Source organism: Vespa crabro, chromosome 1 (genome assembly GCF_910589235.1).
Source record: "Vespa crabro chromosome 1, iyVesCrab1.2, whole genome shotgun sequence".
In the NCBI taxonomy this organism is placed as follows: domain Eukaryota; kingdom Metazoa; phylum Arthropoda; class Insecta; order Hymenoptera; family Vespidae; genus Vespa; species Vespa crabro.
The window spans coordinates 284,715-307,169 of record NC_060955.1 but is presented as its reverse complement, the minus strand read 5'-3'; the positions used below and the strand labels follow the sequence as shown (position 1 = coordinate 307,169).

Here is a 22,455-nt window from a genome sequence, read left to right as displayed (position 1 = left end):
TCGTGCGTCAGAGTTGCAAGAAACATCCGCGACACGACCGGGATAAATTTACTGGGATCCCCCAGGAAACTATTTGATCGACGTCCCGTTAGCTAATCAACATAACGATGCTGATTGTCGTATTCTTCTTCTGACCATGCTATTTCGGTAATTCCCACCGACGTCGGAGAAGAAATGAGATTCCTATTTCGATAATTGTCCTTTTCTTACGACGAAAGCGTATAGATTTAGGACGCTTCATTTGGAGGTACTTCGTTAAGATCCGTATCTATTCTGACGACGAGGAACTTGAAGCAAGGGAATGGTAAAAATTGCGATTGTTATTAAGTCTGACGGTGCTACGGTGAAACGACGACGACGACGACGACGACGGCGACGGCGACGGCGACAACGACGAGGTTGAGGAAGGAAGAAGGGACGGACTAAATTAACGACAAAAGAAAGAAATAAAGAGGGGAAGGTGAACGACGTGGAAAGAAATTAATCGTAAGGAAGCCCAAGTTCGTTGTGAAAAGATGATCCTGAGAAGGGAGAGAAAAGGGAGATGACGGGAAGATATTGTATACGAAACGACAAGAAGGATTGCCAACCTTAATCGCATGATTAATAGTCGAGAAATATGAAGTTTCTCGTATTTAAATCACGGTTTAGTGGCGACACTTTCGATTTGTCGTATTTCGCAAGGGAGAGACAGACGTACCTTTGATACCGTAGAAAAAAGAAAAACGAAAAAAGAAAAAAGAAAAAAGAAAAAATAGGATCGGCCTTTCTTTCTACGATAAATCCCGATAAAGGGAAAGCCCGCATTTTTCTTCCTACGAGGCAATGGGCAAAGGGAAAAAAGAGATGGATAGATCGAAGGAAAGAGAGGAGAGGCCACGGAGAAACGATTAAATCCCCAACGAGACGTGATTTGTAGAGCCGCGATTTCCTTGATTGACGGTTAAAGCCTGGATTACTCGTCGCAGTGTTCGCCGTCCATACAATTTCAATGGCAATGGACGTGAATATTATCGGTTAGCTCGAATGGCTCTCTTGGACGAACAAAAAGGTAAGAAATAGGCGAGACCGATCGTAAATCATAAATCAAGTATCCGTCATTTTTCTTTTTCTCGAACAATAAGATACGAATCCTGAGTTTGCTAATTGCTTAATAACGACGATATCTCTCGGCTTTGTAAAGAAAATTCGAAGAGCGAGAAGAGAATGAAACCCTTTTGCCTGGGCAACGTTTCCCCTTGCGGTGGAAAGTATACGGGCGTCGTCGTTACGTCGTCCATAATTAGCACGGTAAAAGTAGAAACGAAGGGAAGGTGTCCCTTAGGTGGGATAAACGAGAAGCAATTAACCGAGGCAACACTGCGGGACGCTTCGAAAAGCATCAAAGGGAGAAAAGTGACTAAGAGGGCCGACGAGAGTAGACCTTGTCGGATCGTTCGATCGTCTACACGATCACGGATAAGAACAACGCAATCCTGACGCAATCCGGACGCGTCGCGGTTATCGTAATTGCGTCTGCCAACGAACGCAAAGAGATTTCAAAATGTCTAGAAAGCCCGAGAGAATAGCTAACATTCATTTTCCATATAAATAGCGCTTAATAATCGATTTATAGTTTCAGACTATGCCCACGCGCGTACTCGTAAAACTTCACTTTCGTTACGATGAATTATTCAAAGTATTTCGGACGCCTTTCTCTCTTAGTCTTCACGCATCGCCATCGAGGAGAGTCGCGTAGGGAGTCTCTTCTCGGCGCGGGCGCAGCCGAGAGATAATTTAATGAGCGAGGAATCTGTAGTTTAGTCTACGGCCGTGAAGCCGTAGGACGCGACACAGGCCGAGCGAGCGAGCGAGAGAGAGAGAAGAGGAGACAAAGTGGTAGAAGAGGCGCACGCGAGTGGCACGCAAGCTGTAATTACCGATATCGGCAGCGCGATCGTTGGCAGAAACGCGCATCGTCTTCGAGCGAGCTAGGAGAAAGGCGAAGAGACTTGTGAAGAAAGAGAAGAGAGGGAGGGAGAGAGAAAGAGAGAGAAGAGACGATGGAGAGCGAGAGATACAAGGAGGGAGGGTCGAAGGTTATAGCGAATATACTCGCAGACAAGCACGCCGAGATTTCTGCCCACCCCGACGCGCCTCTCTGTCGTCGCTTTAAGTCGCGGTTAAACTTTTAATAACAGTTCCCAAGCACCGACGATCAAATATTCCCCTACGCTCGCATCTCTCGTCGAGCTTACAAAACAAATTCGACTTTGCGAGTTCTCGTTTCCACTTTCATTGCTCGATGAAATTTATTTTTTATTCTTATCGTCGGAGGAAGAAAAAGGAAGTGAAAGTAAGCGAGGAGCAAAAGCGAATAATAGTAAACTTCTAAGCGAGCTCATCGCTCTTATTGTTAGAACGAGTCCGGATCGCGACTTTATAAGGCACGTAGGCAAACGTACCGCGGGCATGCGCATCCATATGGGTAGGTAGATATGACCATAAACCATAAAGATTTCTCTCTCTCTCTCTCGCACGCGGTACCGCAACGTTCGCTTTGAATCGCCCATTGACCACCCACGCTGCCCGAAACGTCCTCCCTTAGCGTCTATCTCTATTTCTGTATCTATCTCGGGAAGAGGACGATGAGTAGTAGTTTGAGTTTGCGACCTCGACCGTACCATTACTACGAGATCGGTCAAATCTTTCAAAAAGAACGAATTTATTTATTATCAATATGCAAAATTAGAAAGCTTTTATTTTCTTTTTCCTCTTTCTTTTTTTTTCTTCTTTTTTTTTTTTTTTTGTTCACAGATACGCAGAAGTAAAAGAGGAAATTGGAGATAATAAAAAGTAGACCGTGCGATGTTACTCGTTAAGTTTCGTTTCGCGCTGAATAAAATGCCGCGTGAAAATGCCGGAAGAACGAATTTAATGAGGTAGAAAGAGAGATAAGGCACGTATCGTCGACTTTCGCGTATTAGGGTTTATTCGAACGATATAGCAGATTAAATTCGAGCCAATTAATTGGTTTTGCGCGTGTGACTATCGCGAGGATTCCAGCATAGGTGAAGCTTTCCAAAGTTACTCGCCGTTTTCTACCAAATTAACCTAAGCTTTTGATGTATGCTGATATTAGGATTATTAAATAAATTGATGGTGAGAATGCTCGACGTAAGATGGTACGCGTTGAAAACGATTTATGCGCGCGATCTGACGCGACTAGAAAATATAGATATAACTCCGTTTGTCTATTATACGAAGACGATTAATAGTAAAGATCGACGCAAGAGCGAAAGGGGAAATAGATTCGAATTGGTCGGTGATACGAAGTCGAGCTTTCCACGAAAATACTGGGAGGATCATGACCGAAAAGGAGACAGAGAGCTTCATTTTCCAAAATTAAAGTCGAAAGTTGGACAGTCCCGATCGAGAGATTTCGTCCAATATGTGGGCAGGATTTGGGACAGCGGAGCCACTCGTATTTCAGGCCGGTGAACAATTTCAGGTCGGCGCTACTATTGGAACGTCGCATTTTGGATTTCATTTGCAGAGTCGTAAGTTTTCCCGATTCCATAAGAGCCAAGAAGGGGCCCTCCGGTTCGCCACTTTCTCTCTCCGCACCGCACCGGCCCGTTACGACTGCGGACGCGTTATTGGGAGAGACCTGGTCAGCCGTAGTTCCGCGACTGGCTAAGAGTTATGGACGCGTTAGATAAAGCTGCTTCCACGTTAGTTCTCCTAAAATGAGAGTGGGGAAAAAAGGAGAGATAAAAGGCGCTCGCGCTAAAAGAGGATCGATCGATGCGTTCGAGGAACACATACGCGCTAAAAGGTGAGACGTTAAAATTGAATCGTCGAGAGATTCGACTTTACCGGTAAAGTCAGTTCTCTTCGATCGTAGAATAAAACGAACTGCTCTGTTTATCGTCCTTAAAGAATAGAACTGTAAGAGGACAAAGAGGTGGTGGTTGGTCGCGCAGGGTGATGAACGGGCAAGAAGAATCAAGCGGATAGCCAATAGGCAGGGAGATTTAACATTGAGAAAAAGGAGCGTCGTCGTTTAATTCTTTCGTTTAGTTCTTTTCCATTTTCTTTCTTCGTTCATAAAAGGGCAAATAAATAGGATAGTTATCAGAATCTTGTTTCCAGGACGAACAACTCTCGTCATCGATAAGAAAAGGGAATCGTTAATTGGTTCGACCAACGAACGTTAAGCTCTTTAACCTTTAATTATACTAATGGATGTTCGTAGCATAAAAGACGATTATTAGGAGAAAAGCCGGGAAAGGTTCCATTCGGGTAAGATAAACGAAGAAAATAGAGAATGGCGCTCCTCTTTATAGTCCGAGTAGAACGGAGAAATAAAAAGGAATCGATAAAAGTACGAGATATTTAATAAGGAGGACTCACGCGAATTCGTGAACGAATCGACTCTAATGGAGAGTCAAAGGAGGGGTCATTTAATTCGGTATACACGGCGAGCACGAACCTTACTCGCGGAAGGCCACTTATACGGCGAAATAAAGTAATTAGCTTCGACCTTCGGAGCTCGGTTCTTGAACCTTTTCCGTTCGGTGCCCAGGCAACCACGGCTCTGCGAAAGATTCTTTCGTTACTTCCTCTGCCAATTTGGCAATTAGCCTCGGCTCCTTCCACGCTCTCGGCACGGTACCGATCCAATCGACCGGCTCGTTATTTTCTCGACCTTCGCGACCTCTACCTCGTCCTCTGAAATCTATCTCGACGAAAAAAAAGCCTCCCATAAGGCCGTTCTTTAATTTTCTACAAAAGTACGTCTTAATAAAGGTTCTATCGAATCGCGTATAATACAGTAGCAGATTGGTAACCAAATCGATGGACGATGCAATAATCCGAGAATCGTAGCTCGTGGCTTATCAAAGAGAAGGAATCTAGTGGTCGAACGTAGCGCGCTCTCTCTCTCTCTCTCTCTCTCTCTCTCTCTCTCTCTCTCTCCTTCTATTCGAAGCGCTCGTGGAGAGAGGAAAAAGGATAGAGAGGCAAAAGCGACCCGTGGGAGCCACGCGCCTGCCGTGCGCCACCTCTCCCCTCCATCGCTATCCTCCCTACTTATTTTCATCCCCACCAATTGTCCGTACTCCAGGCGCATGAGGGAGAGAGAGAGAGAGAAGAGTTCTTTCGAGACGCGGTTAACTCGGACCTACGAGTGCTGGACGATGAGCTCCGGAACGGGGAACAGAGTTAGTACATTCGCGTACCTGAAATTAACTTTACTCGCGGCAAAACTACGCTCCTTGGAATTCCACTCGACATTCTCGCGATATTCCTTTAAGACACTTGTAAAATTCTCTTTACGATAATACCGAGGATTACGTTCTTTCTCACTCTCTGTTTTTTCTCTTAACCGAGGAATGTCATAAAATAAGGATTGCTATTAAATCCTTTACGAATTGTCTATCTGTATAAATTCGTTGCGTTTTCATACTAGAACTATTCCATTATTTAATAATTTATGTCTAAATTACTTGTAGGCTGATTTTTCAGGTCCACCTCTTTCGGATCAACGGTCAAAGTCATCGAAAGAGACTCACCTGAAACACGAAAAACGAAAAATAGGGTTAGCGTCGTTATAGATAGGTACACATATATTCTGGAATACGTTTCTAGAATCTTTGGATCGTGGATAATGAAAGTTCCGCTACATCGATTACTATATTATTATTGCACTTTCCTTGGTTACGTTCGAAAGCATTTTAGTCGTCGTTTCATCTACGATCGAAAAAGGTTGTCGCAATCTTTGACTCGTGAAAAATGTCTATTCCACGGTCCACTTCCTTCTCTTTCTCTCTCTCTAATTCTCTTCGCCTCTCGTGCTCGTTCTTTATCTCACGAAGCAACCTCACCGGTACATCGTCGTTATCTATACGATAGGGCGTGTGTGCGAAAGTGGTACCACCGGATAAATCGTATAACCGTCTTCATATTTTACGAAACTCGTGATTCTATCTCCCACATTATGGCGAAACTAGATAGCTCTAAGCTCAACTAGTAGTAACCACCGAGAGCTTTGGCTTATCCGCAAAGCATCGCCGGAATCCATTCTCCTGGAGGATTCTCGTGTAGGAACTTTAAACAACGGAGAAGTGCCGTTCGATCTTTTCCCTAATGACCGACGTTTAAAGCAAACATAGTCCGTCCGTCCGGTGATTCGAATTAACCGCATTAGCTTCTTGTACTGGCTCGAAATACGAATGGCTTGCGTAATCTGCTAGGACAAAAATTCCATTTAAACGGTCGAAATGGTTATAGCTCGCGGAGAAAGCTTTTCGATTTTCGTTAAAAGCAATGAACAACGTTCTTTGAACCTCTCTCTAGGTACACGTATCCGCGTTCCATCGACCGAATAAGAATAATGGTCGAGATGGGAAGGAGAAAGCTAGAAATTGTGTTCCCCTATATGCGTCGCTACGCGCGCGCGTGTGTCTATGTGTGTGTGTGTGTGTGTGCAAACGTAGTAGACCTTCGCAAGAAGACGACGCGGCTTTCCTTGAGAAACGACAGGATCCAATATCGCAGTGGGACGATTCGAAGGAGAGGTATCGCAGTTAGTCCCGGACGTATAAAGGGAGCTACCTTTTGCCCTCTATTTTCATTATTATCGCGCGGGTACGTGGTGTACGGTGGATCGAGGGTAAAAGATAGAAAAAGAAGGAGAGAGAGAGAGAGAGAGAGAAACGTATGTCGGAAAAAGGAAACGAATCTACGGGCACGACGGAAGGTCCGTCCCCCGTGGATCGTTTCATTGGACACGATTTCAAGGCTGACTGCTCGTATAAAGTGAAAAACTTTCTTCGTAGCTTCGAGGAACTTTGAACGAACGTGCGTTGGTATATCTATGATTCTTTCTCTCTCCCTCTTTCCCCATACATATACGTAAGCGTAAGATTTCCACCGATATTTATTCCCATTACCAGGAAATAGCCAACGTTACTTCCACTTTTCTATCTTTTATTCCTCTTTCCAACTTCCTCCCACCAGAGATTACCTATAACGATGGCGAATGAGTCCAACTATAAATACTAACTCGAACTTACGATCTTCCGTATTTCGAAAGGCTCGATCATGTTTGTTTCGTTCGACGCGCAGAGTTCAATTAGAAAACGTTTTCTCTCGATCCAAGACCGTTTTGGGGAATCATATAGATAAAAGGATTGAATAAGAGAGACAGGTGTCGGGAAACGAAACTAAACGGACAGGAGATACACAACGACGCAAAGTAATGGAAGTGTCACGGCCAAGTGCATTTGTTCTGTCGTTCGCACGAAATCGATTCCAGCGAATGTCTCCTGTCCTGTTCGTGGTCGACGGCATAGGAAACGCGAAAGTAAAGATAGCCTTTCTTAGAGGCACTATAAAGAAAGCGAGAGAGAAGAAAAACCCTTTTAAAGGAAAAAGCGATTTAGACGGGTACTTTGCCAGCGTGCTCGATAGTCTCGATTTTCGCGAAATATCGCCTTGAACTCGAGATGAACTCGAGAGGGAGAGAGAGAATGGCGTAACGTTCGCTCCAAGAGACACGCGTTCGATATCTAAAAGATTAAGCTAAGGTTTATTAGAAGGAAACGAGTATGCGATCGATCTTACTTTTCACTCGAAATACAAGACCGCGCGAAAGTTTGATTCGAAAGAGAGGAATGAACGAGAAAACTGGTCCGTCGAGCGTAACGGCGACGAACGTTACGGTTCGTCGAATGCAAATCAACTCCTAAATTAAATTTAGTTCTTTCTCTCTCTCTCCTGTTTCCTCGCGAGGGTAGATAAATAAGAGAGAGAGAGAGAGAGAGAGAGAGAGAGAGAGAGAGAGAGAGAGAGAGAGAGAGAGAGAAATTTCAGAGAAGGCTAGCTTCCCGCGAGACTCGACCACGAGATTACCTTCGAAACTCGGGCTAAGACTTTCGTGAAAACTTTCCACGAGTGGTTTTCTCTCTTTCTCTTTTCTCGACTTTCGATGAGACAAGTGATCTCGATTATTCGCTAGCCTGCGTAACACCCTTATCTCTCTGTCGTTTCTCTATCAACGAATATGGAAGCCGAAAGATAGATTTGCTATAATTGACGAGTTTCGCGAGGATGACGTCAGGCGTGTCTCGTCCTTTTGAATCTGTCTCTATCTCGTGGCGTTCGCATGCGTGGGCGTTTTTCCCAGGCTCGGCATCGACGGCCTCCCAGACTCCTCTCTCTTTCTCAGTCACGACGAGCTAAGATATTCGGAGCCGAAGCAGATGAAGGTGTTACGTCGGCGCGTCCGAAACACGAGGACGTTCGCGATCGAGAAGAGAGAGAGAGAGAGAGAGAGAGAGAGAGAGAGAGAGAGAGAGAGAGAGAGAGTTGAGGGGAGGGGAAGAGAGAGGGAGTGCGTTGTCGCGGTGCGAAGGAGAGAAGAAAAGGTAAGGAAGAGAAAGAGTTAAAGGGCCTTTGGTATGCGGGCGTGGGCGTGGGTCCGGAGTGGGCGCGTGTCTCTGCGAGAGCGAGAGAAAAGTACCATCGCGTCCCGGGTGGGCAGGATCGCTTCGAACTCTCAAATATTTATGGCCGGCGCTTCGACCTACGAGCAAGAGGTGTTACTCCCGGGTCCTCGGGGCTCTCAGACTCGCCAAGATTTACGCAATGCCGTGCGCCACGAGAGAAAGAGAGAGAGAGAGAGAGAGAGAGAGAGAGAGAGAGAGAGAGAGAGAGCGAATACCGCGAGTACGCTACTAACGAAAGAGAGATCGAGTCGCTCGTTAACGTCCGTCCGGATAATCGATAGCAAGAACCCAAAGTGCCTGATTATCGATCGCGAGCACGAACCCAGAGATTACAAGGGTTGCCTTCTAAACTCGCTCTTATCCCATTTACGGCTACGAACTGCGATCTATAGAGAGAAAAAGTAAATTTATTATTTTGATAAATGATCCATTTTTTTTATCGTCAAACTTTAGTCAACATTTGCAATTTCTTGGCAACAAACACGCAACAAACTAATTACATATTTTAATTAAATGTTACGTGTCAGAGTAATAAACCAACGTCGTCAAATGTACGATGATAAGAATACTGCATAAAAGGTGCATACACGTTGACCAACCTCGTTAATGGACGAGACGGTTAAATAACATTCGAGGATAGGAAAGGTGAGAGCGAAAGCTGGATTGTGGGAATGGTACCTTTGGAACGCACGCAAAAGCTCGGACGTACCCTTTATGGCGTAATATAATACGGTCTCTCCTCGTTTAATCGTTCGGCTCTTGTACTTAAGGTAAAGAGACGCTTTCGTAAAGACCTTTGAATAGAAACGTTGAATAGTTCGTGAACCTTGCCGTACCGTATACCGATTACGCCGAAATACATATCATCGGAAAACGGGAAGAATTTTTTCATTCGTTAAACGGTAGAAAATGCGCATAAAAGGAATGCAGGGCGATAATAAAAATCGTATCAACGTGATCCAATCTCAAAGAAATTTCCTAAATTTGCCGTGTGATTCGCAAAACGGCCGTTTTGCGAGATCGAATGAATTTTCAAGTATCGAGGAGATATCTTCTTTCCCATATCGAGAATCCTCTCGTCCTGCGCCGGGCCGTTCGGTTATTGGGTAAATATTTCCAAGCATAGAGAGGTACAGAAGTGCAAGAGGCAAGAGTGCAATACGCACGAAATCTCATTGTGCGCTACAATTACCGCGTGTGCAACTGGTCGTTTGTAAAACGAGAAAAGAGAAAAAGGGATAAAAAAAAAAATGGGGAACGGACCTACTACCAGGGATGCCTCAATTTTCTAACTCGGAATTAAACTCAAAGAATCCTTTCTCTCTTTCTTTCTCGAAAGAAAATAGCTCCTTGGTTCTCTTCTTTGTTTTCGAACGTGCAATAAGCATCACCGATTTTCATACGTTAACCGCTTCGATTGGATTCCCAATCGATGTTTTCCTGCGAAGCGAAGCTTTCGAAGAAAAGGGCCCGACGACGACTTATCGTTTCCGGATACACCGGCGAGCCTTCACGTAGCAACGATCCTTCGCGTATGCCTGCCGTGATCGTTCCAGCAACGATTGGCCTTTCGCTAAACTACTCTACTCGATATATATATATATATATATACATATGTATTTATCGCGAGATCTCTGGTATTATTGGAAAATAGAGAGAAAGAAAGAAGGGCGTGACTGGGAGGATTGAATCGTGGTGTAAAACGGCAGGAGAGATGATCCTTTATATCACTATTATATCTATTATTATTATTATTATTATTATTAATACTACTGCGAAGCACCGAACAAGCTTCTTTATTCTAAACTTTTGTAAGTTCGTTGGGTTTATGCGTTTCACTCGAATATTTTATTGTCTTCTCCCGCTCTATTCCTGGCTTTATTATACTAAAAGGAAATCCGCTCGGAGCTTTCAACGTGTGTACGACAACATCGCGATTCGCGATCTAAATCTAGAAAATTACTAAGCCACTCTAAAGTGCCGGGGCGTTCTTCTAATATATCCGCGCCATCAGCAGACGGATCTTTTTTACTCGCTCGTTCCCATTGACATGCAAACTGGCACCAGCAATCTTGGCAAGAATTTTCATGCAAATACGCGACCTTAAATAGTTGCATGTCCGTGGTTATGAAAGAGTTTTTCGTTCGCTAGATCTCGAAAGGAGAAATCAAATGGAGAACGTGGATTCAGTTAATCTTTCCAGCTAGCTGCGCGATACGTTCGTCGTAAAAGAAAGTGAGAGCTAGCGAAGGTGGGGAGGGAGAGAGAGAGAGACCAGCAACAACGTTTCGATTTCAAATATTTGAGATCGTTAGATCCTCGCGTGGGAAACTCGCTATCGAGACGCACAAATTCAACGAGATAAGAAATCCGTTTCGTCGTCCGTGTCGGGTGTGTACCCATATTATATAGCGTTCTGAGTCTCAAGAGACTCAACTCGAGTTCTTTTCCCGTTGGCACCATTAGCGCGAGTAGGCGAAGCCTTTAAAGAAAGAGAAAAAAGAAAAGAGAAATTCGGGAAAGACTCCAAAATCTTTCGACTTTTTCACACGTGCGACGCACATACATGGTAAAAGAGAAATCGTCGATAAGCCAAAGTGGGCGGCTTGAAGAGGGAGAAGAGAATTCTCGCGATATTCTCGTTATCGCAAACGTACTCGCTTCGATAAGAGTGGCAAACGAGAATCGCTCTTCTTTAAGAGCGATACTCTGTTCTTCCACGCTCGATCGTGCGTATAATTCGCAGAAATAGGAAGAAGGAGCAAGAGGGTTGTGGAACGCTTTGGAAAAACGTTGGAGAAACGAAAGAGAAAGGAAAAGGATGGAGAAAGGAGAATGCTTCGATAAGGGTGATCGTACGCGTGGGAATTAAACGGCTGTCTCTAGCTCACAGTCTGCTTTCCCTCTCTCTCTCTCTCTCTCTCGGTCTCTCTCTTCGTTGCTCTCGATTACGAGAGAACTATCTCCGGCCTTTCCTGAGAATGAAACGCTCTTGGGATGCTTCTTCTTGCAGACGTTATACGTCTGCATCACCGCTAACTTCTATCTATAACGAATGAAAGACGAATGTCGCGATACTTGGAGAAAGATAATACTTTCGAGAGTCTTAGAATTGGTTTCGAAGGCGCACGTCGTTATATTTTTCATTCGATAACAATTGAGAATGTTGATAATGTTTCGTGTCAAGGAGAATCCTTACTTTAGAATAAGCCGCTAGCGCTCTCTCTCTCTCTCTCTCTCTCTCTCTCTCCTGTCGCGCTAAGTAAACGACAAGCGGCAAGGATCGACTCGACGAGTTTACTTCGACCCTCTTTCCCTCCCTTTCGCTCTTCTTCTACTTATTTCAAGCGAGATCGATCACGAAGCGTATCGAGGTCGGGCTTCGAATAAAATTTGCACATACATATTTTACTTCCTATCCATCCACGCCCCGTCGAAACGAATCGAATGGAAGGACGAAGAGCAGAGAGCCTATAGGATCGATCACTCTTCGGACCACCGGACGCGTACCCCTCGCTAGAGAAAGCGAAAGAGACCGATAAAGAGATCGACTGAGATTTATTTTAAATGCCAATTGCAATGTTAATGCGCGCGCGCGCGCGCGATAGAGAGAGAGAGAGAGAGAGAGAAAATACACGTGAATTAAATACTACATTTAGAATCCAAAGGATCGAACTAACGTGTGCTGGTAGAATTAATACATTACCTGTATTAAAATCTATCTCGAAAGTTGAGATGTGCGAGATGCATTAGCATCCGTACTACTTTCGACACGGCTTCTCGGGGATGGAAGGCAGTTTCCATGATTCTCTACGATTTCCCATAGGATACAGGAAGAGAGAAATAAACGGGACGAGCGTCATCTCTAATGACGACGACACGAGACTGACTTCCGTTATACCTACGCACTTTTTCGAGCAAAACTCGCACGCAAGTTTCCCCATAGCCATTTGCATATCCAACTGCTTCGTTTTCTGAGTTGCCTCTATCCGTACGATAGTCGTTCTCAAACTAGCGCAATGCGACGAAACGTTTCTCTAGAAATTATATCGAAAGTTCGAATTACACCGAGAAATTCTTGGCGATACCGTTTAATGTCGCGCCAGTTAAGCTCGTCGACGACCGTTTCGCTGGATAAGATTAGAAGATACAAAGAGATAAAGAGAAAGAGAGAGAGAAAGAGAAAGAGAATGTTCGTCCATTGATTTAACGAGACCATACTAATTTTTATGAAATAATAATGGGAGACCTATTTTATCAACCCCTAGAGCCATGTCGACGCTCTATTGTGATACACCCTGTATGTTGATCGTCTCGTAGATCTGGTCGTACTTGAACTACGAGTTAAGAACGGAAGGGTTGCTGATCGCGCGAAGGTCACTCTTTCTCTCTCTCCTCTCTCTCTCTCTCTCTCTCAGTCGCTCGATCGGTCGTTCTCTCGGGACACTCGTATCGATGATCGAATCATCGCACGGAATGTTGGGTTCGCGCGCAAACGCGTCGGAGGACACGTCGTTGACCGCATCATGTCGTTCGTCGAGTTTGCCTTACTCCTATCTTGCCCATCGAGGCGCCGCCTTTGCTTGTCGAGGCAGATTCCTTTTGTATTTTCCTTTTTCTACGAATCTCCCTCTCTCTCTCTCTCTCTCTCCCTCCCTCTCGTAAAAGGAAGGACACTTGAGAAACGTAAAAGTAGGCGTTGCGATCGGCACGCCCGACGATCGTCGTTTCAGGACAAATAATATTACGGAATTCTTGACAACTGGAGTATATAAATATATCTTCACGAATCATGATTATTTTCGTCCTATGACTCGGGACGAAAACTACACGCCGAATAGGATCGCCTTAAAAGACGATTTTTTTTCCATCGATCGACTTAATCTTTGATCTTCTTTCCGGTTAATATTATAACGTTGTGGGCGAAACGATAATTTAATAAGATTTCGTTCGTTCGTAATTCCGCAATCGTTAAAACTAAGAAAAATGTGCGGAATAATTTTTAATAACTCGCGATGATTCATGCGACTTTGAGAGAAAAGTTCATCCTCCTCGACCAAGTGCACGGATCGATTCAGATAATTCTCGCGTTGCGTAAGAGATATCCGATGGAGGAAGTAGCGAGTGGTTCGATGCGAGGAGAACAATGCCGAGGCTCGCATCGGAATGCTATTCTCACCACGTAATGCAGCGCGGAGGAGTAAAGCGCGCCTTCTTAACTCGAATATAACTGCCTATTCATACTTGCCGCTTTTCAAGGTGAGTCCGTGCGAAACTCGCGTACTCGAAGCCACGATCTCGCGATAACAATTTCGATGCGCACGACGGAGACGTCAAATTCTCCGTCAGAGCTTACGCGAGAAAAACTGTAATATGATTTTGCGTATCGCGCGAAATAGGAATAGGATCGGTCATCGAAGGTTATCTCGGAGTGCGATCTCTCTCCACTCGCACCGGTATAAATATAGTAATAGACTAACGAGTCGTTGGAAACGGGCTAATCGTCATTTACTGGAGCGGCAATAAAAGAGAGAAAGAGAGAGAGAGAGAGAGAGAGAGAGCAGTCGAAGGGCGTCAGTCAAAGGGCGGATCGGAAATCGAGTTGCTCGCGGAATGCGGAATGCCGGAATACCGGCGCGTATATTGCTTGCCGGCCATTCGGTAATAGTTACACGTGTATACCATAACGGATACACGCTCGACTCGTATCGGCGTAACACCATCATCACCCTTCGGCCGTTCTTCCCAAAGTGCTTCACCCTCTCTCTTCCCCTTTATCGTTCTCCCTCTCTTACTCTCGCTATGCTACCGACCGGGTTATGCGTCTAAACGTTTTGCAGTTTCGCTAAACCGCAACCGTTCGTGTTCTCGATTATGAGCGATATATACAAGAGCGAAATACTCGGTATACGGTTAACTTGCCCCGAACTATCGGAATAAGGTGAGTTCTCGTCTCAAGGTGTTGCTCGTTTTGACCTAACAGGAAGATAAGATTGTAAGGCTAAAACGGAATGTCGGCAGGAATGTAGAAAACGTAGATTATAATCCGTCTATGAAATATTTTCATCCAAATTTTCATCGATTATTCTAGTCGTTTATTCGGAAAAAAAAGTCGTTATTTCGTACGGCCAGAAGCACAATTCACGTCCCACGTGAGAATACTCAAATCTAATCTATGGATTGACTCGCTCGTAAAACCCGACTTTATGCAACAGTTTATTATTGCTAGTAAACGATCGAAAGAGTAAAAATAATTATAAGCGAGTTAACTGGAGTTATTACAAGTACTCGTCACGTATTTTCATCGAAATAACTAACTTTGCTCGTTGTACATTTTAAAGATGAAAATTTGATTTGGCTTCGACGTTATGATTTCAGGTCACATTAGACTCGATCCGGATTCGAAGGAGATCGCATGAATCGTTTAGAGAGGCACGCCTTGGACAGCGTTATTGGTGCGATGGTACCATCCATCGAGAAGGTAAAGGGGGAAGCAGGATGTTGTTTGGATGGCTCGTAAGCACGTAGAGTACGGCCGAGTAGGAGCTAGTAGGGCGAATGTAAGTGTCTCTCTCTCTCTCTCTCTCTCTCTCTCTCTCTCTCTCTCTCTCTCTCTCTCTATCTATCTATCTATCTATCTCTCTCTCTCTATCTCTCTCTAGCTTCGGGCTAGAGCGGAAGTAATCGTTTTAACGCGCAATGGCAGCGATCGTTAAGTACCGCGGGCCTCGCGTTACGTCAGTCTATGATCGTGCTACGTCTACAGTACGGTCGTACTACGCCCTACGACTACCTACGTGGCACGCATACACGACCGGACACGTAACCATCGACCCACGCGCCATTGTCTTCCTTTTCGGAGACGTTGCCTGACGTAAGGAAAGTCTTTAACGGAGAGAGGAAGGACGGGGAGATATACGCTCGCAGATACTCGATTTCATTGATAGAAAGACTCCTCGGGAGTTTCGTTTTGTTCTAAAGGATTCTGTTGTTGTCAATGCGATATAAAGATACCTTAGAATATTAACGGATATTATACGTAGATACGTTAGCTGTTAATGTTATGAGCAAATATTCCAAATATTTTGTATTTACGCGGAAGGATTTTCTCCTAACGAGAAGTTTCAACGTTGAAAATAAAGATAGAATAGGATGTCCTAAGGTGCGACTCGTGTAAGCTCTGACGTAGGTAATAGGTCGATCTCGTTCAATCCACAAGAAATAATTTCATTGGAAAGCAGGGCAGAGAGAACGAATTTGCGATCGTCTAAAAAGTTGGAGCTCGAACTCTTGGAATAGCTCGAATCTGATTAGGACTCGATCCGAATTTAAGTTCCATTCCAAGAAGATCTCGATTTCGGCCATTTACTCGAACTTCATCGGATCAAAGTGAAACTTGGCTTGATGCTGATTCCTTTCGACGATAGTTCCGTCCCGTTTATCTACCGATCGAATTCCGTACGCTTCTAGCTACTCTAGGTTTGCGCGATTCGGATTCCTTTCCCGGTAAGTGCTCGAATTAGAAAGCGCGTCCCGCTAAAAGATCCGACTTCCTATCTCCCTTATCCTCGCTTCATTTTGACGCGAGCCGGACGATTTTCTCGCTAAAAATGTTACTCCTCGTTTCGTTGCTTTTCATCGTTTAAACGACGAATAGAGTCGTCGAAAAATTTTTCGCTGCAAAGTAAAGGAAGAAAGGAAAAAGTAGAAGTCATCGAGACGTTCTAAGAACGAGAGCAGGCGCCTCCTCCTCGTCGTCGTCGTCGTCGTCGTCGTCGTCGTCGTCGTCGTCGTCGGTGCCGTCGTCGGTGCCGTTGCGTGCACGCGCGAACGTTGATCTCTCGCGAGATCAAGAGAGAGGGAGAGGGAGAGAGACTAAAGGGAGAAGATCGAGCTCTCGGTCGAACGATGCCAGTGCACGTGTGTGGAGTCGGTGGTATTCCGCCAGTCTCACGGCTAACGCCACGACGTGAATCATACCAGTTCCGGTCCGACCCACGCGAACGTGTCCCTGAAAAGAGGCGCGTCGGTCTCGGTCGCGTCTCGGTCGCGTCCCGACGACGACCGTCGCGATTCCGGCCCTCCACCATCTCCATTTTCGATCGAAATACGCGCTCGACTTCTCCTTTCTTAAGCTTTTCACCGTTCGAGTAAACATATTGTACAAAGATAAAGAATATCTTTCTTTTTCTATCGTTTTGCGACTCCGTATAATTATGAAGCTTATTATTAAAACACTCGTTGTCTTACCGGTCTTAATTAAATTTCAATCAGTCTGAAATAAGATAATACTTTAAGTTGAGAACAATATCTTCCCCGATTCCTCTCTCTCTCTCTCTCTCTCTCTCTCTCTCTCTTTCTTTCTCTTAATGATATTGAACATTCCTCTTCGTTAAAACGGAATAGATAAAATTTTATAAAAGCGAGCCCTCACGTTGCTCATGCGTAATGGAGAGGAGTCGAGGGGAAAGAGCGAAGTAGCAAACGGATTAATTCTCACGCTAGCCATTTCTCGCGCGGAACGGAGATGGTACGTACCATCCAATTACGGACGACTCTCGTGCTCGCCGCGTAAGCGTCATTTAATCGCAACCTACGTGACTACGCGGGAATCAAGACGTTAACTTCGATGGAAGGCCTGGAGAGACGCTAACACCGCGAGTGAAATTAACTCGGGAGAAATCCTTTCGGTGCCACGGACGATCTCGTCGTAGCATCGATTATCATCATTTAGAAATAATCTCAGTTTCGACGATTATTCGATATTTAATGAACGTTGGAAGGTTATCTCGAACGAATTCCCTTTATCGGATAATTCCATTTTGTCTAGCCTTTATAACACGGCCAGAGGTTAAATAATAATTGACAACGATAGGACAAAGGTGTTCATATTCGAGCGAAAAACGTGACGCGCGGTGATTCGAGTCCCTCGGGAACTATTGCATAATCTCCTGACGCGAAGATCGACCGTTAGGCGGTACGCCGATGCGCGTAACGCGCGTTCCACTTGAACGTACTGCCCAAAGGGGCAGGTCCAAGCGTTTTCTTTTCTACGAGCTCGCCTTGCGATACCCATTTCTGATCGACGAAGTGCACGCGTACCCCGTTATAAACGTTCCCCCTTCTCTCGGCAAACGCTGGACCGCCTCCTTCCTCGCCTTCTGCCAAAGAATGTTCTGCTTCGCCACGGAACTTGCCAGACGTTTCTTCCCCTAACGATTACCCTCTCGAGTACGTTTCTTTCTCTTTTTCCTCTTTTCAATTCCAACACTTTGAATAACATATTCTATTTGTTCGTCGAAAAGCGCGAGGAATTTATTTCGAAACATTAAAAAGACTTGTAGAAATATTTGAACGAGATAAAAAAGTTTCATTCGTTACTTTGATCGTTCGTACCCTTGATACTGTACAAAGTCAACGTTGGAAGGTCCCATGTACTCGTAGTCGCTTGTAAACCGGACATCGTTTGCCAGGATTTGTATCGGATAATTCGATATAGTTTGTATGCTGATGCCATTCCGGAAGGTATAACGAAGCCTTTGTGCGAAGAACACATCCCGCTAAGTTAGATCCTTTGTAGGTACCTAAGCGCCATGTGCAGCTGTTTGACGCGACGAAGCGAAACACGTCGTATTTCGACGGTCTCTTGTAAAATCCTGTTTCCAGTATCTGCATCCTCCTCTAGGCACCTGCTCGGAGATTTGACCTTTCCCTCTCGCGCGATAACGTATGTTAGGATACGTTGAGCGTAACAAACGATATTGCCTTTTAATACGTTTCTGATGAAATTTTTTGATAAAAGGACATACACGACTAGGTACGCCTACTGATCGGCGGTGTGTCGAAAGATTGGGGAAAAGGAAGAAAAAAAGAAAAAAGAGATAAATCGATAAAAATGCGAGGAGAAACCGTTGAAGAGAAGAGACAAAATTGGAGGGATAGGTGCGTGAGAGGCATGCGAGGCGAGTTAAAAACGTTATCGCGGTTTCACGCTCTATCGCATTGCTCGCCGTGCGTCGGTTCTCCGTCTTCGTCAGCGCTTTTTCGTGGCTGCGGAAAAAGAGAAAGAGTATAAGAAAAAAAATGGGAAAAAAAAACGAAAGGAGTACCACGCGAGCGATATCGCGCACGCTCGCTCTACGAGAGCGCAGATAGAGACCAGAGGAAGGGCCTAAAGGGGGAGAGGAGAAGGAGGGGCTGAACAAATGGCCTTCGAATGAACGTCGAATTCGAGCGACTCGAAACGTACGAACCCATGAAAGGACGTTCTACTAATTAAACTTTCGAGCCGGAGATATTCCAAATATTTTCCGCGATTTTTTCCCGCTAGACAGCTTTTCCCAATTCAGCGAGCGTTTCCGCGCGAAATATTTTACTCGAGAATATATTGCTCGAGACTTTCTAATTTTATCTCAAAATAATTACTTATTTTTTCAGCTTTCTTCTCGTCCCGCGAATTATATCGTTCATTCTCGGATTAAATTTTTTTCGAGCTCGAATATTTTTTCCCCTCTGCAGTTGTTCTTTCGTACGACGATAACGAAAATCAATAATTTCTTTACTTCGAAAGTTTTACTCTAGTTTTATTCTTCGAAAAATTGTGGATCGTTTTTAGCACGGCGATTTTAACTCGCTCGAGTTTAAATACGCGCGTGAAAGCTCTCCTCCGAGCGGTCGAGCGAAAATCCTTTCGAGCGATTATTGAAAAAGGAAGAAAATGTGAGGCTAATTTTTCGAGTCACGCTCATTTAAATTGCATTCAACTAACGAACGGTCCTAAAGAAAAGGAAGAAGAAGGGAGCATTAATTGTGACAAAACGAAAGAGCACACAGAGATGAATAAAATTCAAGACATCCTCTCCCATTTGTCCTTTCCCATCCAAGAACATTTTTCTTTTATCGCGTGCCTTCGCAAGAAGTTGCATGCAAATGATCTCGAGTGACACAGAGACAAAAAAATGCCGGAGCAAACGTAACGAGCTGTATCTCTTACTTTCAACGCTTTTTTTCAAAGAGAATCGTCAAAATATACACGGCAAAAGGAGAAAGAGGCAGGGTAAGAAGGAAGGTGCCCTCTCGGTATGTGGCGTGCTCGATTCCTCTTTCCCTCTCGTCTTTCTCCTTCTTCTCGTTATTCCAAGAGACTCCGTCTCGATTTCCCTCGCAGCAGGTGTCGCGTAGTGTCGCTGCCTGTTCCATTCTCGATAGATGCCTCTTCGTCTTCGTTAATGACTCCTTTATCGTAATTAAATACCAACAATCCCCGTCAACTTCTACTTCGATTAAAGACAATTAGCGTAGCAATAATTAAGAGGGAAGGCATCAAGGAATGACGACCATTCGAGAAAAAATCATTCGACGAGAGAGTCTCCGAGACCAAAGGTACAATGTGTCTCCGAGTCACGTGTATACATTTCTATGCGGTTATTTCGTAAAATATTACCTTATACCATGGTGCCCGCACGAAACGATACGAATACGTTTCCAACATCAGCAAATATAAAATTGGAACGACGAGTCGGGCTCGTATCTTCGATGGAGAATCATAAAAAGCTTTTATACGAATATTTTTCAGTCGGAAGTCTATATGCATATCGATTCGTGGATCCCAAACATGAGTTCACCGTTGCGGCATGGTTTCGACGGCAAAAAGACGGATCTCTCTCTCTCTCTCTCTCTCTCTCTCTCTCTCTATATATATATATATATATATATATGTATGTATATATATACACACACACACACACACACACACACATATCTTTCGTTCTCTTCCTTCCACCTTATCGAGATAGTCACAACCGTCGAAGTTCTTCGAAACTCTTTCTAAGGGTATTTTCTCGTTTTTCGTCTACAAGGAAAAAGTACGAGAAAAAGAAAGGAGGAGATGAGCACACCGAGTATATCTCTCTTTCTCGTGCGCTTGGATTTATGGTGTAATGCAAATTTATCGCTATTTTATTCCTATCTTCCTCTTTTATCCTATCTCTTCGAGCCGCGTCTGAAGAAAGAGTAGGAAGCAAGAGAGAGAGAGGGGGGGGAGGGAGAGAAAGAAGGAAGAAGGGGCGTACAGAGGAATAACGAAGCGAGAGAAAGTAAAAAAAATTGTACGAAGAGCTTCTTCAAAAAATTGTGATTTCTTTTAAATTATGAGCTCCATCAATTCTCACGTCCGGCTCGTAGCAGCCACGGTAACTTGTGCTGCGAGTACCTTCCCAGGGCTATAAGGGCAGAGAAAAGAAGAAAATACGGAAACGAACGAAGGGAAGAGAGAAGGGATTGGATGTAAGTAAGCGAAAAGGGGAGAAGAGGGGGAGGGAGGAAGGAGGAGGCTAAAACGATGCTTTATTACCCTCTTCCACTCATTCACCTTCGTTTCTTTCGCCTTTCGCGTCCCGCAAGAATCGTAAAAGCTGCGTCGAAGAAAAATTACGGGCATGATTCCGTGGTTGGTTAGAGAAGACGACTTTCACGTACTTCCATAGGGATGATCTCTCCCTCTCTCTTTCTCGTCTCCGCGATGATCCCCGATGGAATACCATCGATAAGATTTCCGCAAGGATCCGGATATCATCCTTCTTGCTTACGAGAATCGCTCGCTCCGAATATAATAATGCTAGGGTAAAAAGAAAAATCGAGTCTCGGTCTATCTTTTGTTTTGTTTCCTTTTTTCTTTTTTTTTTTTTTTTTTATATTTATTTATTCTTTATCTGTTATCAGTTTATTTTTATTTTTTGAATAAATTCACGAGCGAACACCACACAAGATATTAACAGTTTCTACTTTTCTTCATTCAGAAACATTTATATCTCTTACTCTTTTCTCGAAAAGTTCATTTCGACGATCTTTAACGTTTCGCGATGCGAAAGAAAATAACGAGACTTTCGCGTCAAAGGCGCCGCATGCACGCACGCGCACACGCGTCTAAGATAAAACTTGTTTGTTTTAGGAAAGAGAAGAAGGAAGAAGGAAGTGGCGAAATACGCGATAAAGCTGTGAAAAAGTACGATAAAAGTGTACACCATCGGACGAGGAATACCCTATCGAGGCTAGCGTAGAATTTCACGCTGAGAAAGTTTCTCGCGCGATTCGCGAGGGCAACCATGAAAGCTCGTACCGTTTCGGAGCTCTCAGGAATCTCGAAATATCGCTAAAGTAAGTATCTCGTGCCCAGGGCGGTCGTTCGGAATCGACGTACGCGTGAAAGAATGCAACCCTGAACAACTACCAACTATCCCGTGGAAATACATTAAAGGTGCGCTTTAGTTTGCGCGCTAGAATTAACCGAAAATTACTTTGTACTCGCTTCAAATTTGAAAAGTTATGTGGTTATACTATATTCCTAGGTTAAAAGTTGAAAGTCCATAAATTCTAAGCATTTTTGTTATTGTCAGTCAAAATCTTCTTGACCTTTATACTTTTTTCTTACGAGAATTTACGAAACTTGATAAAATATGAACAATTATATAGTTGAGCATACCTACCAATCCTTGTACGTAGAAATCCTCGAGGAAGAGAAACTTTTTGTTAGACGATAAAGGCCTTCTCGAAATAGAATTCCGGATCCTAATCGGTCTCGCAATTAGCGTCCTTCCTCATAATCAACGAGTACGATGATTAACGGGCTACCGTCTAAGCAAGTGTCAATAACGTTACGTCGTCTACTTAACGGGCCGACGTTAATTAATCAAACGATCGACAAACCTGATACCTCATTCGTCCGACACTTATTAAGAACGCGTTTAGATTATTATCCTTCCCGTTGAAACAGAAAAGGACGATATTTTTAACTCTTTGTAATACGATGCGTATTCCAATTAAGGAACGAGCCGTTGTAATCAGGGTAATAGTCGAACCGGTACGTACAATACGTAGACCGTACATACGATGTATCCTGCGATGTATCCTGCAATGTATTATCGCGAAACGAGATATTACACCGCACGACCACCGGCAAAGCGTG

General features: G+C 44.2%; 1 protein-coding gene and 1 long non-coding RNA gene across 3 annotated transcripts in view; one reads left to right on the top strand and one right to left on the bottom strand.

Moving 5' to 3' along the window:
- Positions 1–22,455, bottom strand: part of LOC124432073 (protein rhomboid) — a 233,787-nt gene that overhangs the window by 171,488 nt on the left and 39,844 nt on the right. The gene's annotated exons all lie outside the window — the stretch shown is intronic.
- On the top strand, positions 1,713–21,938 carry LOC124432121. The gene is made up of 3 exons (XR_006944188.1): positions 1,713–3,817; positions 14,871–15,052; positions 21,442–21,938. It is a non-coding gene; the product is annotated as an uncharacterized LOC124432121 (long non-coding RNA).